Genomic DNA, 17520 nt, shown 5'->3' on the forward strand with positions numbered 1-17520 from the left:
TTGCAGTGAAAAAGCAGTGTAAAAAGACAAGTCCCTTACTTCTTATAGAAGGATATTCCACAGTCTTAGTAAGGAACACTGATGAAGTAGGAAAGGAAATATACACCAGGTCTTACAGGAAAGCTTATAGGTTCATAGTTTCTTTATAATCTTATGACCAAGGAGAGTATTAAAAAGCGCAGCCACATCACCCAGTATCCATGGTAGACTAATAGTGCCTCCATTAAGTAGATTTTCCTTGTATATCCCAGATGAAAAGTTTCCATCACCCATCCAGACTGGTTGTAAAGTTTCCTTGGGAAGTATTCTGCTTGCTATGTAATGTCAGCCTGTTCCATATATGGAGTATGTTGGTTTAGGTACCTATCAATCCATCTGGTGTTGCTGATTTGGTGGCATAGGTGTAGGTCTCTAGAAAGAGTGCTTTCTTTGCCACACAAGTGAAGGCGTTCAAAGAGTGTTGTGTTGTTTGTAACATTGAAGGCTAAACATAGATCACCACTCAGTAGTCTGTGCAACACTAAGCAGAGGGTTAAGGGCTTTTAATTATCACAGCAGCTAAGAGCACCAAAACCTGAAATCTGTTTTGTTGAGAGAATGTGTGTGTGTGTGTGTGTGGGGGGGGGTCACTCAACTTGGTTTAGATGCTTAGTGAAGTACAGGCTGAAGGGGGCATTATAGTTGATGATGGACTTAATAAGGGAGGAATAGAGTGGGACTGGAACTTTGTTAGACATTGAGGAGCTAATACATGAAGGAAAACTTTTACAAGAAAGAAGGATATCAGAGACATCATACTATATGCCAGGTATACACTAACAAGCATTTTGCCCCTTCAGTGTATATACATGTAATGAAACTGTATACAGATATCTTGGAATACATGCAAATATGATTGATTTTGGTTTCTGTCTTTTTTTCTCAAATAAATAATTCATGTAGCTAGTACATTTTCAGGTCATTCAGTCTATCCAATAAGCATTTCAATTATACATCGCTTAGAACTTACAGTATGGCAGGACACTAATGAAGCTTCCACAGGAATAACAATACATTACCACATTTTGATTATATAGTATCATGCACAAGAACTCAGTATACCAAATAGCTGCAGCTAAAAAAAATCCATTTCTTTTACCAGATAAATTGACATATATGTATCTAGCCACAATTTTGTATTATAGGTTCATAGGTTCATAGGTTCATACTAGGCTATCTGCCCTAGGGCATTTATAAGCCTAGCCAGAGTGTGTGTGGCTTTCACCACCCCTTAGGATGAGAATACTATACCCATTAGTTTGCTGTGCCTCTGTCCAGCAGTGATACAGAGATGATTCCCGGGGTAAACCTATGATCTCCCATCCACTCGTCAAGATTTCTCTTGAACAGAGTCAGTGAGGGGCTCTGCCTCACATGGACTGGGATTCTGTTCCATAGTGTAGGGAGTCTCTGGGTGATGAATCTGTCCCTCCAGCATGTCCTATTTATATCCGTGTTGAGGTTTAAGTCTCTTGCTCTCGTGGCTCTGGTGGATTTGGATTTTTGAGGTGGAGCATGTCCATTAATTCCGGGTTGGACATGGCCTTGTATGTCAGGCACAGATCACCTCTGAGCAGGCGGTATGCGACTGAATAGAGCTGGAGTTTCTTCAGTCGGGCATCGTATGACATATGTTTGAGCCTTTATCCTTTTGGTGAGGAACTTTTGGGGTCTTTCCAACTGCTGCAGGTGTCGGGCAAGGTACATTCGAATGGGGCGTTGTACTCAATCATTGGTCTGATAAGTGAAGAGTACAGGGGTACAATGACCTCTCCTGATCTGGATGTGAATCCCTTCATGATCAGGTGGGCAATGTAGAAGGTCTTCCTAACCACTTTGGCAATGTGAGTGTCAAAAGAGAGGTTACTGTCAACTTGGGTCCCCAGGTCCCTGATAACTTCTTCCATGTTTAATGGATTACCACCTATGTGGTAATTAGGGGTTACCTTGTTTTTCCCAAAGGGTATGACTATACATTTTTTGGCATTTAGCTTAAGGCCATGGCTCTGGCACCAGTTATCCATTTCTATGAGACCTTTCTGGAGGATGTCTGTGTCTGATGGAGTGTCAATTATGGTGCCCAGTTTGCAGTCATCTGCAAATTTTGTCAGCCACAATCCCCCTATGTTTGCCTGCACTTCAGAAAAATAAATGCCGAACAAGAGGGGGCCCAGGACTGAGCCCTGTAGGCAAGGGCGCCCGCAGGCAGGTGCAAGGGGGTGCACTTGCACCCCCCTGGAATCTGCTAAGCATTTCAAACAGTTTTTTTTTTGTGGCTGAGCATTTATTTTTTTGTGCGTTCTTCTTTAAGAAGATCACGGGTAGGCGTGCTGACATCATCGCGGGAACTAGACTAGATGGGCTGACATCATCGCTATGTGAAAGCGAAGACAGGATATTTGAGCGGGAACGGAAGATGGATTATGCAGCCAGGAAGACAAGATGTTTGAGCGGGAACGGAAGATGGATTATGCAGCCAGGAACGGAAGATGGAACCCGTTCAGGTCAGACGGATTATGCAGGAAAGATGGGACCCGTTCAGGTAGTGTGTGTGTGTGTGGGACCCGTTCAGGTAGTGTGTGTGTGTGTGGGACCCGTTCAGGTAGTGTGTGTGTGTGTGGGACCCGTTCAGGTAGTGTGTGTGTGTGTGGGACCCGTTCAGGTAGTGTGTGTGTGTGTGGGACCCGTTCAGGTAGTGTGTGTGTGTGTGGGACCCGTTCAGGTAGTGTGTGTGTGTGGGACCCGTTCAGGTAGTGTGTGTGTGTGTGGGACCCGTTCAGGTAGTGTGTGTGTGTGTGGGACCCGTTCAGGTAGTGTGTGTGTGTGTGGGACCCGTTCAGGTAGTGTGTGTGGGACCCGTTCAGGTAGTGTGTGTGGGACCCGTTCAGGTAGTGTGTGTGGGACCCGTTCAGGTAGTGTGTGTGTGTGTGTGTGTGTGTGTGTGTGTGTGTGTGTGTGTGTGTGTGTGTGTGTGTGTGTATGTGTGTGTGTGTGTGTGTGTGTGTGTGTGTGTGTGTGTGTGTGTGTGTGTGTGTGTGTGTGTGTGTGTGTGTGTGTAAAATGCCCCAGGTGTACATGGTGGTAGGTAGAGAATAAGGCTTGAACTCTGTACCTTGGGCCCAAGTGGCAAGAGCCTGAATTCCCTACCCACCACCATTTGTAAAAATATTTCAGGATTTTCCCTCATACCTTTTCTGTTCCTCATAAAATCTGTGGTTTCTGCATTTGTGTCCTTGTTGCCTGACAGCTAAGTGTTATTATTTGGTTATATTCTTGGCTGTCTGGAGTGTTTCTCCCTGGGCCTCTGCTAAAAAAAAATTGCTTTTTTGTTTTCAAAGTCAGACTTTCCTGGTTAATAAATGTAAATGGACACATTTCAGTATTGGACTTCTTTTCTTCAGAAAGTGTATGGTAACAAAAGCAAGCTTTTATTCTAGCAATTTTCTAAGTGTACAAGATGGATATTTGAAATGTATCCCTGTGTTTGGGACTGTATTCCCCCCCATTATTGGCTTCATCCAGGTTTTGTGCTAGGGTTGAGAGTTATGGTAAGAATTGAATTCACTGAATATGTTTGGGGGCTGTATTCACCCAGTATTGACTTTGTTCAGGTATTTATTGGCTTCATCCAGGTATTTATTGGCTTCATCCAGGTTTTTTGCTAATGTTGAGAGCTATGGTAAGAACTGATTTCACTGAAAATGTTTGGGGGCTATATTCTCTCATTACTGGCTTTGTCCGGTGTTATTTGCTAAGAGGTTGAGAGCTATGGTGAGAACTGAATTCACTGAATGTTTGGTGGTTGTAGTCACCCATTATTGGCTTTGTTCAGGTCTTTTGTGCTAAGAGGTTGACAGCTGTGCTATGGTGAGAACTGAATTCACTAAATGGTAAAGTTTCAGTCTTCCTCTTTCACAAAACAGCTGATTTGGCGTAGTGGTATGTTGCTTTGACTTTTGCATGGGGTCCCCTGGGTTCAAGTCGTGGCAGTGAAATGTATGGTGGTAATGCAGCATTTTATTCTAGCAATTTTCGAACATTATACAAGCAATGTTTAAAATGTGTCCCTGTTTGGCCTTTTGCCCCCCCCCCCAATAAATTTCGACTTTTTCCAGATTTCTTGTGCTGCAAAGTTCAGAGGTACAGCTGAGTGTCGAGTAGATTTTACAAGGAGCTGAGAGCTGCAGGGGAGCAAAAGTTTAGTGCTGATTATGTTTAGTCTGCTTACATTAATAGCACAACAGATAGTGTACTTGCTTTAGATGCTGAAGGCTGTGGGTTCTACTCCCGCAGTAGGTAAATGCATTGCTGATGCTGTATTGTGTTGTAAAGGGGGTGGATGCTGCAGTCCTTTTGGCAAAGATACCTAGTAACTATGAACCTGTTAACAGTTTGCTATCCATTCTCTATTGCGGTATTACTAGCTTTTCATTTTACTGCATGCAACAAAGGCAATTTATTCTTCAAGGGTAACGGGCACTTTATTTGTAGATTAAACAATGACATATAAAGTGTTTGCTAGCAGCAACCTCTATTAGTTACAAATTTCTTCAATGTGGATTTTACTACAGAGATTGTGTATTTTTTACTGATACTGGTGGACTTGAGTAGACTTTATGATGGAAATGTTCTGAATTGGGCAATTTTGTCATTGGTGGATGCTCTTTGTTTCTTTGTTTACTGGAAAAATTTTCAAAACAATAAATTTAAAATGCCCTTTAACAACTGTATTGTACAAGGAATATAATGTAATACAGTCAGGAAGGTGTATCAAAGAGCATGTGTATGTTATGTTCGAGGGGCCTATGATTTTGAAGACAGCCCAGAGTTAATATTTGCAATTGGCAAAATGTATTTTCTCTGAAAGTGGGTTTCGGTGCTGTTTCAATGCATGTGAGTTTCAAGGGCAGAGAAGTATTAATGTTAGTCTATTTTCATTGAGACTGCATTGCTTTAACAGATGTGTATTAGGGTTTGTGCTGTAAAATGCAAAATAACTTTCAAATGAAATCCTAAATCATCACAGAAGTAAAGCAGTATGCACATTAGTGTTTATGGTAAATGGGGCAAAATAACCAAGGAATGGGACATTGGAATGGCTGCAGGGGGGGGGGGGGCTCCATTTGACCATGATTTTGTGAGGGGGGGATAGCAAACTCAGACAGCCCCGGTTGAACTATACCTCTCAGTTGTCCATATCTTTGCAGAATTAATAGATATTTGCTGCTTATTTTTGGTTTGTTTCTCAAAATTTGTGGTTTTCTAGCAAATCATTTAGGAATGAAGCCATTAAATGACAGACATTGAGTTTCAGATGTCATAACCTTCAGAAAAATGCATGCTAATGCAAGACTAAGTTTATATAAGAGCAATTTTCAGTAGTGTTTCTATGTTCCCCAATATATTTGGCCTTGTTCAGATTTCCTGCATTAAGAGGTTGAGAGGTACGTGCAAATCACTTTGTAGATTAGGAATATCCAAACATCTCAATTGTCCCCAATTCTGGCTCAAAATGTTGCTCTTGCTCTCCCCTAATAATGCCTCCTCCAAAATGGCAATTTTGGAAGAAAATGTGGAGGGTTTACAATTATAACTGTAATGATCAGTTGTAGATTACCTTTATTTCAGAAATGCATGTGGATGCTCTTATTTTGTTAGCTGCTTCAAGTTAACTGTTAATATTAAAAAGGTGTCCCTTTTTTGACAGGTATTTTTGCATCACATTTTGGTCTGTTTTTCATAAAATTGTGGTTTCTGGCAAATTAGTGGCAAGTCATTAAAGATTGAAGTTAGAAAATAATGGCAGACATTTGAGTTTCAGATTTTATACCCTTCAGAAAATTTGTACTAATGCAAGATCTACCTGTTCTATTAAGTTAATAAGAGCAATATTTAAAAATTGGCCTTATTTTTGGGCCTGTGTCCCACTTCTAGTTCTATGTATTTGTCCAGATTTCTTGATCTGAAGTTGAGAGGTAGGAGTGTCAGAGCCTTCAAATTATGACATACTTATTGCACCCCAGCCCCCATTGTAGTGGCTCGGGATGTGTCCAAGGAAGGCAAGAAGCAGTTATGCAGTATGTGCAGAGTATTCCCCCATCCAAGGTAGATCACAAATATGACCGTGGCTTTTCATCTGTCCTTGATTTTGCAAAATGTTCTGGTTTTCTATCAGATTTTTATACTGTTGATTTATGCTTCTTATTATTCAGGAACTGCATGCTATCACAGTGTCCTGTTGCTCTGTTTAAGTAGCCATGGTTTAATGAACATCAGGTAAGCTTGTTGGAGATTGTAAGATGCAAGTAAGCTTTAGTAAGCATATTGTTAAAGAATTGCTAGCATTGAAAGCCTTTTCGTTGCCATGCAGAGAATATTTACATAGCTAGATAATGTATAAGCCTTGGGTATTGAAATGCATATGACAGTATTTGTAATAAGGACAGGATTACAGTATTTTCAGAAGCTCATTACATTTTATTGGAGACCAGTGTCTTATAGCAGTGTCTGTGTTAGTACACTTGTAGTTGGGTGGCTTTAATGGTATATGGTAAATAAGCATTGCTACCTTACTTAAAAGCCAAGCCCTGCAACAACTAGCTCCACAATTAAGTCAAAACACAATAGCTCTGGTGGGTAAATGTACTCTGTAGTAATCAAAAAAAGGCAAATGTTTGAAATGACTACAGCTTATGTGCAAACACAATAGGTAGTGATGAAACAATGCTCTGCTAAAAATGCTTTAATGCTCCACATTGCTGAGCTGCAATCACTAGCTACCAGGATTTCACCCACTTCAGATCAAGCACGGTGCCGTTCAGTGCAACCTTCCCAGAACTAATTCAAGTCTGACCAGAATTATTTGGTGTGTGTATGAGGGAGGTAGCATACCCCTCAGCTGTCCAGATTTTTGCCCCATATTCCTCTTAAAAAGGATTGAAGTTGCTAAATAATGAGACATTTCAGTTTTAGATGTCATGTCATTTAGAAAATGCATACTAACACAAATCCTGTTACTCTTGCAATTTTCTGAGAGCCATATTTATAATTTGTCCCTATTTATTTTAGGCTTTGTCAAGATTTCTTGCACTAAGGGTGAAGCCTTGAGGGGTGTGGTATCTTTGTAAGAGAGAGAGAGAGAAAGTGAAATGCCCAAGTTAGAGTTAGCAGGTGGAATTTTCAAGTGCATTTTCAAGGAACTGTGAGTTTTAAGGGAAGCAAAGTTCACTGCTGCTCATGCCAAGTCTATTTACAATGTGCAACCATTTTGTTTAGCAAATGGTATCTCTATTGTGGTATAAAGTTTTAAAGCTATGTTAGTAGCACCACAAGTAGAATACTTGCATCTTAATGTAAAGGCTTGAGGTTCTATTCCTACAGCATATACATTTGTATGCTGCAGTCCTCAGGATGTCCTCCTTTGGATGAGATGCCTAACTATGAACCTGTTTTTCAGCTTGTCATCCATTTTCTATTGCAATATACCAGCTTACCATTTTTTAATTTAACATAGGCAATTTATTCTTTGATGGCAGCAGGCACTGAATTTGTAGATGAAACACTGAAATATACAAGTGTTGCTGTATAATACAAGGGATATAATTCAATTATATATTATAATTAATACAATCAGGTAAAGCAAATAACTTTTGCATGGCCCTAACGGTGCTAAGGAGCCTATTGCTTAAACAGTTCAAAGGTAAATAACCTGCCACTGGCCAGATGCATTTTCTTTGAATGTGGGTTTCAATGCCGTTTCATTGAATGTGAGTTTCAAAAGTAGAGAAGCTTTAATGCCAAGTCTGTTTTCATTGAAAGACTATTGCTTTGTTTAGGTTTAGTAAATGTCTCAGTGTTTGGGCTATAATGTTTGAAATAAAAGTTGTAAATTTAAATCCAACTGCCTGTAATCATTGTAGAACTAAAGCAGAACACAGTATGCACACATATTTGAATAGTGTCTACAGTAAATGGGGAGAAATAGCCAAGTAATGGGACACTGGAATGGCTGTGTGGGCGGGGCTTGGGTGGGTGGACTTGGGCGGGGCTGTGTTGGTAGGGGGCGGGGTGAGCTATGTGGGTGGGGCTCTGGGTTTGCACCCCCCTGCAAAAAATCCTGCGGGCTCCCTTGCCTGTAGGACACCGCTCGTGACCGGCTTAGAGTCTGACATGGCACCAGCAACTCTAACCCTGTGTGTTCTGTCCTTGAGCCAGTTTGCAACCTATCTTGTGACATATGGGTTTACATCTAAGCTGGTGAGCTTTTCTATGATGCCCGAGTGGGGTATTGTGTCGAATGCTTTTGCTAGGTCAAGGTAGGCTGTGTGAACTGCCTTACCCTCATCAATGGCCTTAGTGACTGTTTCGAAAAAGTCGACCAAGTTCAAGAGGCAGGATCTGCCCTTGACAAAGCCAAATTGGGTAGGATCCAGTGTCTGTAGGTCCCCAATGTCTTTATTTATGAGTTCCATTATGATCCTCTCCATAGCTTTGCAGACAAGGCTCATCAAGCTTATGGGGCGGTAATTTCCAGGGTCCGTAGAAGCACCGCCTTTGTGGAGTGGGACCACAGTTGCCGTATGCCATTCTTTGGGTACGTATCCCATAGTAAGGCTAAGATTAAACAGCAGCCTTATGTGTGGGTTTAGTTCCACATTGAGTTTGTGTAGCACACAGCCGGGGACACCGTCCGGTCCCATTGATGCTGTGTTTTTTGCTTTAGAGAGAGCAGCTCTCACCTGGGCATCTGAGATGTTTGGGAGGCTAGACTCTGGTGGGATAGATATTTCTCCTTTTGGGGGGGAGGGAGGGGAGAAATTTGCACTGAACCTGTCTGCCAGTATGTTGGCAATGTCTGTGGGTTCAGTGATTTATTAGAATGCTATTTTAAATTAAAGAGCAAGGGTTTAAAAAAATCAACATTGTGTTGGTGACCGGATTAACTCCAGAAGCCTCCTTCCACTGAATGACAGCACCAGCTGCACAAAACTGCACAAAAAAGAGAAAAAAAAAACACTAACATGCCACAATATCAGCTCTTGTAATAGGATTTTCTGTGGTTTGGAGTATAAATGTGATTGCATTGCCAAAAAATAAATTGGAGACATTTCTGAATTTGCTAAAGAAAGGCGAAAGGTAAATGCTTGCTTTTTTGCTTCCTTTTTCATAAGCAATCATGACCTTGGAGGTGACTAATTATCAGGTAATGTAGGAAGTGGGATGGGGGTGAAGTGGAGCCTGCTATCTGCATAAAGCAGTTACTTCAAATAAATCTGTATATAGTCACAATTTTGAATAGCATCACCATTTTAAACTAAATCGCAAGAGCTTAACAAATTGGGTGGCCGTGGTGGTGCAGCAGTTAGCGTTGCTGCCTCACAGCAAGAGGTTATCTGGTTCAATTCTTAGCTTGGGTACCTTCTGTGTGGAGTCTGCATGTCCTCCCTCTGGTCACGTGGGTTTCCCCCAGGTGCTCTGGTTTCCTCCCACATCCCAAGGACATGCTGTAGGTGAATTGGACACTAAAATGGTCTGAGGCATGTGTGTAACTTCTGTGGAAGGTTGGGCACTGGGTTGGCAACGTGACACTGGAAAACTCCACTGCCAATCATGAGTGGACAGGTGATCTGCTGTGGTGACCCCTAACCAGGAAAAGCTGAAAGAAGAAGCAAGAGCTTAACCAATCAATTAACAATTTGTTGGTGGCCACATTAACTCCACAAGCTTATTTCCAATGGGCAGTTACTTGAAGTAAGGGCTAGTAACTGTCCATAATTGATCGTTTGATCTCAGTTTTGGAAATTTGTGATATAATTTTATTATTTTTGTGAAACCCAAAAACCGCAGGCATGAGAATGTGCAAGTTGTCGGAAGGTAGAATTGTGAAAGCTGGGCATGTGAGCCTCTGATCTAACTTTACAGTTTTGAAACTGTAAGCGGGAGATTTTTTTTCCAACAGACACTGCAGAATATATTGACTTTGCTTACATTATAGTTATATATTCATACACAAGCAGGAATTCCAAAAATTCTTGCAGTATTGTATTCCATAGGTTTATAGGTGTTTACCAGGCTAATGACCATGAGGGCCATGCATGCCAAATCTTTGACAAGTTCTCATACCTTTGATAAGTTTAAGCAGGGGCCTGGGAGATGAACCATGTATGGGTTGCCTATGTCCATTGCAGACATAGGTGCCAAACTATGGATGAATTTCCTGTTCCCCATTTAATTGTCCAAGTTTCACTTGAACTGGATTCGGGAGGAACTCTGCTTTACATGGGTGGGGAGCCTGTTTCAGAGAAGGCATAGTTTCTAGGATACAGACCTCACTAACAGGTCCTATTTATATCACAGGCTAGGTTTAAGACTTTAGATTGGGTAATTCTGGTGCTGCTTGCTTTGTGGATATGCAGAAGGTCCATCAGGGCAGCGTCTGACAATGCCTTGTATGCCAGGCATAGATCTCCCTTCAATAAATGTAGGACACATAATACAGGGATAGGGCCTTGATGCAGTCTTTTAGTGAGGAACCTCTGTGGGCATTCTAATTGTTGGATGTACCTGGTTAGGTACATACCAAAGGGGGCATTGTATGCAATGATAGGTCTGATGAATGCCAAATACAATGGAACAATGAATTCCTTGGACCTTGATGGTATACTTTTGTTTATAAGTTGCACAATATAGAATGATATTCTCATTACTGTAGATATGTAATGGTCAAAGGCTGGATTACTATCTATGAGTGTCCCCATGTCCCTTACTACTGGGTCAACTCTTAGAGGTGTGTTGTCAATATGATAGTTACCAGGGGTGAATGACTTCCCAAAAGGATACTATTATGTATTTCTTGGCATTTAGTTTTAGTCCATGGCTCTGACTCCAGTTATTTCATTGTGTTAGCCCTTCCTAGAGAATATTTGTGACAGAGAAGTAAATGCTAAAAAGGAGCAGTCCTAGGACCCATCCCTGAGGGACTCCACCTGTGACTGGCCTCATTGTAGAGGTGTAATCCCCAATTCTAACTTCAGGGGTCCTGTCTGTAGACAGCTGGGTGACATAAGGATTTATACCGAAACTCTTGAGATTGTCAACAATGCCTGAATGGCATATTGTTAAATGCCTTGGTCAGGTCAAGGTAGGCAGTGTGAACTGTTTTGCCATCATTCATTGTTTTGGTGACCTTCTCAAAGAAGTCCATCATGTTGAGTAGACATGACCTGCCTTGATGAAACCAAATTGGGTTGGGTCCAGTGTCTGGAGGTTTCCTATGTCATTACTGATCATTTCTATGATAATTCTTTCCATGGCTTTGCATATAAGACTAGTGAGACATATGGGTCTGTAGTTTCCAGGGTCTGTAGATGGCTCTCCTTTGTGCAAAGAGACTAGTGTTTATCTTCTCCATTCATGAGACACAAAGCCAGTTTGGAGGTTACAGTTAAATAGCAATTCCAGAGGACCTGATAGGTTGTATTTCATGCTATTTAGAAGACATCCTGGGATATTGTCTGGGTCCATTGATGCAGTGTTCTTGGCCTTAGAGACAGCACTAAGGACCTGTTCCCTAGTGATAGTTGGGGAAGTTACATTTCATGGTATTTTCTGAAGGAAGGTTCAAGGGGAGAGTGGGGTAAAGTTGGAGGTGAATTTGTCAGCCAGTAGGTTTGCTATATCTTCTGGCAAAGTATATGTGGCTCCATTAATAATGAGTTCTGCACAAAATTGAGTATTGTGTTTAAGGTTGCAGACATAGCCAAAGAATGCTTTGCAGTTGTCTTTGACCTGAGAGGCCAAATTAACCTTAAATTTGGCTTTGGTAGACTTTATTTGTCCTCTGAGTTGTTTTTTTTTTTAGTGTGAGAGTGCTTTTATCCTGCTGGGTGCTACACCTCCTAATTTTTGCCATAATTATCTTCCTTCTGTTATATATACTATTTATATTGTGATTCCACCAGGGTTGATTTTTTTTGTTTGTTTGGTTTTTGAATTGGTTCTGTATTTCTTTCTGGTGGTTACATACAGCTGTTAACATGTTTGTATAGGATTTATTTGAACAGTTCTATGTAAATAACCAGTAAATAGCGTTTAGTCAACCAAAAACCAAAAAATGCATGAATGCCCAAATAAACGCTATAGAGGTGTATGGAAAACACAATGAAGCAGCACACAGTAATATAAAAACTCTTCTTTAATAACACATCAAAGATTAAGTGCTTTCATCCACCAACAGTGTGGACTTTATCAGAATGCTTTCAATAAAACAATTATCATCTTAAATACTTTCATTTTGGGCACCAAAATACTGATTGTTAAAAATCACATCTCCATTTAAATATTTAAATACAAATATTAAAAATCCTTATACACTTTTAAACCATAAAATTTATTTGTGTACTTAATATATATATTTTACTACACTGTGTGTACACATGAATTAATATTGTATCAACTTTATATTAATGAATACAAATTATTAAAAAAAAATAAAATACGAAAATCATATAACTAAAAAAAATTTTCATTTATACAATAACCACATATATATGTAAATATGTAAATAATTCAATAATCACCTCATACCATAACTAATCCTTTAAAAAGCGAAAAAATACATGAATGTATGATATATATATATATATATATATATATATATATATATATATATATATATATATATATATATAGTAATCACCCTAGAAAAATGATGAGGAATATATTTAAAGGGCAGTGCATTAGGACAGCTCGGATGACATCCCAGTACACAGAGATGCTTGAAGAGATTGAGTTTATAACTACACTATTTAGTCAGAGAGGGTATCCTGGACGTATGTTAAATGATGTCAACAAATATGTGATTGCTGAGTGGGGTAGGAAATACCCACTGATCTTAGGAAAGGGTATAGTTATGAATATATTTATGAGTAACACTGATACTAACATAAATTATCAAAGGGCATGTATTTTGGAGTACTCCCCATACGTCAATCGAGTTAAACAGATCTTACATAATAACTGGAATATTTTACTGGCTGACAATGACATCAGGAATGTAGTGGGGAAGACACAATCTTTTGTTTACAAAATGGGGTGCAATAAACACAATTTGGAAAGGGGTAACACTATTAGGGAATTAGGGACACAAGGAAGATACACTAGGAAATGTGGTAGATGTAAACAATGTCATGCTATTCTTGAAGTGGAAGGGGTGACACTTGAAAATATTACAAGTATCAGGATTACTTTTGGACAAGGAAATTGTAATTCAAAATATATAGTATATATAGCTAAGTGTATGACATGCTCCAGTTATTATATAGGCAAAATGGAGAGGTCCCTAAGAGAGAGAATTTATGACCATTTGTATGAAATTAAGAGAAAGGATAGTAACAATGCCTTATATAGACATATAGGCAAGGTAGGGGACCATCATATTTTTAGGTTTTTAGTGGAGCTTTTCTCCCCGGGCTTCCGCTGAAAATGGACATGCATCCAGTCGGACTATCCTGGTCAACAAATGTAAAATAAAAAAATAAAAATAAAATAAATAAAAAGTTTGGTATACTGGAGCATGTCAAGATGGGTCCCCGAGGGGGAAACTTCAAAGCAATCAAAGCAATTGGATATAAGGAAGTTAAATGGCAATTGCTAACAGATGCCATGAATATGCCAGGCTTAAATGATTACATTACTATTAAACCTTTATTATAGATGCAGGTTTAGGCATCAGATGAGTTTATATATATATATATATATATATATATATATATATATATATATATATATATCTCATACATTCATGCATTGTTTCACTTTTTAAAGGATTAATTATGGTATGAGGTGATTATTGAATATATGTGGTTATTGTATAAATGGAAAATTTTTTTAGTTATATGATTTTCGTATTTGATTTTTTTAATAATTTGTATTCATTAATATGAAGTTGATACTTATATTTATTCATGCATACACACAGTGTAGTAATATATATATATATTAAGTATACAATTTTTGTGGTTTAAAAGTGTATAGGGATTTTTAATATTTGTAATAGAATATTATAGCTTTAAATGGAGATGTGATTTTTAACAATCAGTATTTTGGCGCCCAAAATGAAAGTATTTAAGATGATAATTGTTTTATTGAAATCATTCTGATGAAGTCCACACTGTTGGTGGATGAAAGCGCTTAATCATTGATGTGTTATTAAAGAAGAGTTTTTATAGTACTGTGTGCTGCTTCATTGTGGATTCCATGTACCTCTATAGCGTTTATTTGAACAGTTCCATGTAGGCAACAGTGCTCTCAGGGTAATATGGGGGCTTGGAATTTTGCCAGGTTATCACTTAATAGTGGGAAGTTAGCCTTAGAGTAGTTTCGGAATATACCTGGGTTAGCTGGGTTCCAGGTTTTGTTTTTACTTCAAATTGACCATTTTGTGGTCTGACTGTACCAGAAAAGACATTACACTAGGGGGGTGTGCAGCACTCTCCCATATTACTGAGGACCAGATCCAGTATGTTTGCACCCCTGGTCAGTGTACTGAGAATCTGGGCCAGGGAATTTGTGTTTACAAAATACAGGAATCTCTGTGCCTGTATGTTTGCTGTTGTATATGACTCCCAGTTCATAGTGGGGTAATTAAAGACACCTATGAATATGGTATTGGGTTGGATGGTGAGTGGGGACCTATAGTTTGCAAGGCAGTGGTATGGGATTTTATCTATGGTGATTTGAATATGGAGAAGCTCAAGTGCATTGTCCTTTTTGACCAGCCTTGAGATATATTTATTTTTTATGTAGATTGAAATACTTCCACCTTTAGACCCTGTCTGTGTAATACTTGGACTAAATGTGTGGAAGGCAGTATAGCCTTGCACTGCCCATCTGCTTCCCTCATTTTTAAACCAGCACAGTCTGTTGACCATCTATTTCCCTGCTGACAAATATTGCACCTCCTTAGAATGACACTGGAAACTAAGCAAATTATTAAAGTCAGCCATCTTCTGCTCATCTTGTGGCATCATCTTTGGAGAATGTGAAATGCTGCTGCTTGCTAGGCCCATACCAGCCTTGGATGCATATTCTGAGAGCTCTATGATGTCTCTCTTCATATAGTCTAGGGAGGTATGTCTCAGGTCATTTACACCCACATGGACTATGACTGACTCATTCTGGTACTTGTGTTCCAATGACCTGAGTGTGGGTATAATGTAATGGATCCTGGCCCCTGATAAACAACTGACCGTGACTTTCTCCTTACTCTGCCCTGTGAGAGGGACATCAGTGTGTCTCACAATGGAGTCTCCAATTACTAGGATGTTGGGTTGTGTCGTGGCTTGCTTTATGGGCTTAGAAGTAGAGGCCCCATGAGATGTGCTGTATGTGTTGATATGGGTGTTGTTTTAAAAGAGTGCATTTGGGGCTACTGATGGTATTTGTTATGTGTGCTTCAACTAGGTCTTTGGGGTTTAGGAAGGTAACATTTAAGTGCCTCAGCATATGTGGGTCTATGTGTCTGTTTTGAACTGTGTGTGATGGGTACAGTGTGTGTGCTACAGACATCCTATTTGTCATTAGGAGTGCTTTTATGTGAGAGCTTTGCTTCCAGTGACATTGTATAAATACATTTCTCACATACCATATCAGTTTGTTTGAGAATTAACTGGCTGTCAGTAAATGTATAGATTCATAGGTTCATAGATTAGTACTAGGCTAACTGTCCTTGTGGACCATTTTAAGCCTAGCCAATTACCCCATGTGAGAATCAAACCTTGTGTCAGCAAGGTAAAAACCTTAGCCATTATGTCAGCCTCCCACCCTTAGGCAATTTTTACATTGCCTCAAGATGCCCATGTCTACCAAGCTGGTAAACTAATAGTGCCAACTAGTTGTCCTGTGTGAAGCTACTGTAGGTTCTGGTGAAACTTCAAGGGTGCTTTTACAGAAAAAAATGTCAACTCAGGGTGTCTGCTTCTATACAGGCACTGCCAAACACTTGAGGGGAAACTGATAAGTAGACCATGATGATTTATGGAGGAAGTATTTAGTAAGATATAATAATAAGCAAAAGCAAAAACAGTAACCTGATCTCTACCACGATGCAGTAAAGCAATAAATGAATGTGCAATCAATAGTCCATGAAGCAAGCAAGTAAACGTAATAAGAATAAAGTAAAAAATCCTTTAATCCATAAAACAGTGGGTAACGGTAAGCGCTTTCGCGTGGGTGCAACCACGCTTCCTTTAAGATATAATAATGTTAGGTTAGACACCAGTAAATCCAGCTGTACTTACTGAAAATGAAGAAATAGCTTTGCTAACAATGATGAAAAGAAGGGATTCACCTGAATGTCTACTTCCTGGCTACTACTAGTGCTGGTCTCATCATGGTTTCATGCTGCTGGGAGAGAATGCTCCTTTGCTTCTTCTCCCACCAGAAGCAAAGCAGTTGCACCATTCCCAAGATGAGAAACAGGCAACAGGTTCTTTGGTGATCAACAGCCTTGTCCCAGATGATGCAAGGGTCTGTAGGCTTGTTGCAGCCTTTTCCTAGTGGATGCATAGCAACCAGACTAATCAGAAAGGTCCAACACAGACACTCACTGCTCAGTCAGAAACAGTCATGAATCAATGCACTCTACTCCTTCTCCAACCAGGAGCAAAATATAAGCACAAATTGCAAGCTGGCACCTATGAAGCAGTTATTAGACTTTCTGGTGTTCAGCAGTCTCCAGGAAAAAATGTCCCTATGCTCCTTCTCTCACCACAAGGAAGAACAGATGCATTAATTCCAAGATGATTACTGACAAGCAGAATGTGGGCTGTCCAATAATTGGTGGTCTTGGAGAAGATGTTGCAGATTTAAAATTTAAGATGAAAACAAATGAATATCCTAAGAGTTGTAAGAGGGGGTAACTTCAGTTTTAGCTATCTAAGTGGGGAGCCACTAATTTTAAAAGAGAAATATAGACTGGAAGGGGGTGGGCACTTTGTGTTCTGGCTCTATGGAATACAGTGAGATGGCCAATAAATTTAAATAGCTGCATGAGAGTGAAATCATAAAATGATAATGTTGTGCATACTCACAATAGCTAATGAAAGAGGAGAGGGAAGGAAATATGAGGTCAAATTAACATAAGGGGCAGGTAACCATATAGACAGCTAAGTTAAAAAAAACAGAGATAGGGTAGGAAGATGGGGGAACATTTAATTTCTGTGTGACTCACAACAGACACAGCTGTGGTTGCTTTCCTAGTTTAACTATGCAATTAAAAGCAGAATATAATCAAAATGCAGTGTAAAAAAAATAAACCACAATGTGCAAAACAGAAGAAGGCAATGAAGCAATGTAAAATACAAGAAAGCAAAAATAAATTAGCCTTTTCTTCACAGCAATCTGTGACAAAGTCTGAGCAAGCTTTTCTAGTAATGTTTTGAAATGTTTTATTTTACCCCTTAAATAGAAGGTTTGGTTCCT

The sequence above is a fragment of the Protopterus annectens genome, chromosome 2.part1, assembly GCF_019279795.1.
Source record: "Protopterus annectens isolate FY-2018-M chromosome 2.part1, PAN1.0, whole genome shotgun sequence".
NCBI classification, from domain to species: Eukaryota; Metazoa; Chordata; order Ceratodontiformes; family Protopteridae; genus Protopterus; species Protopterus annectens.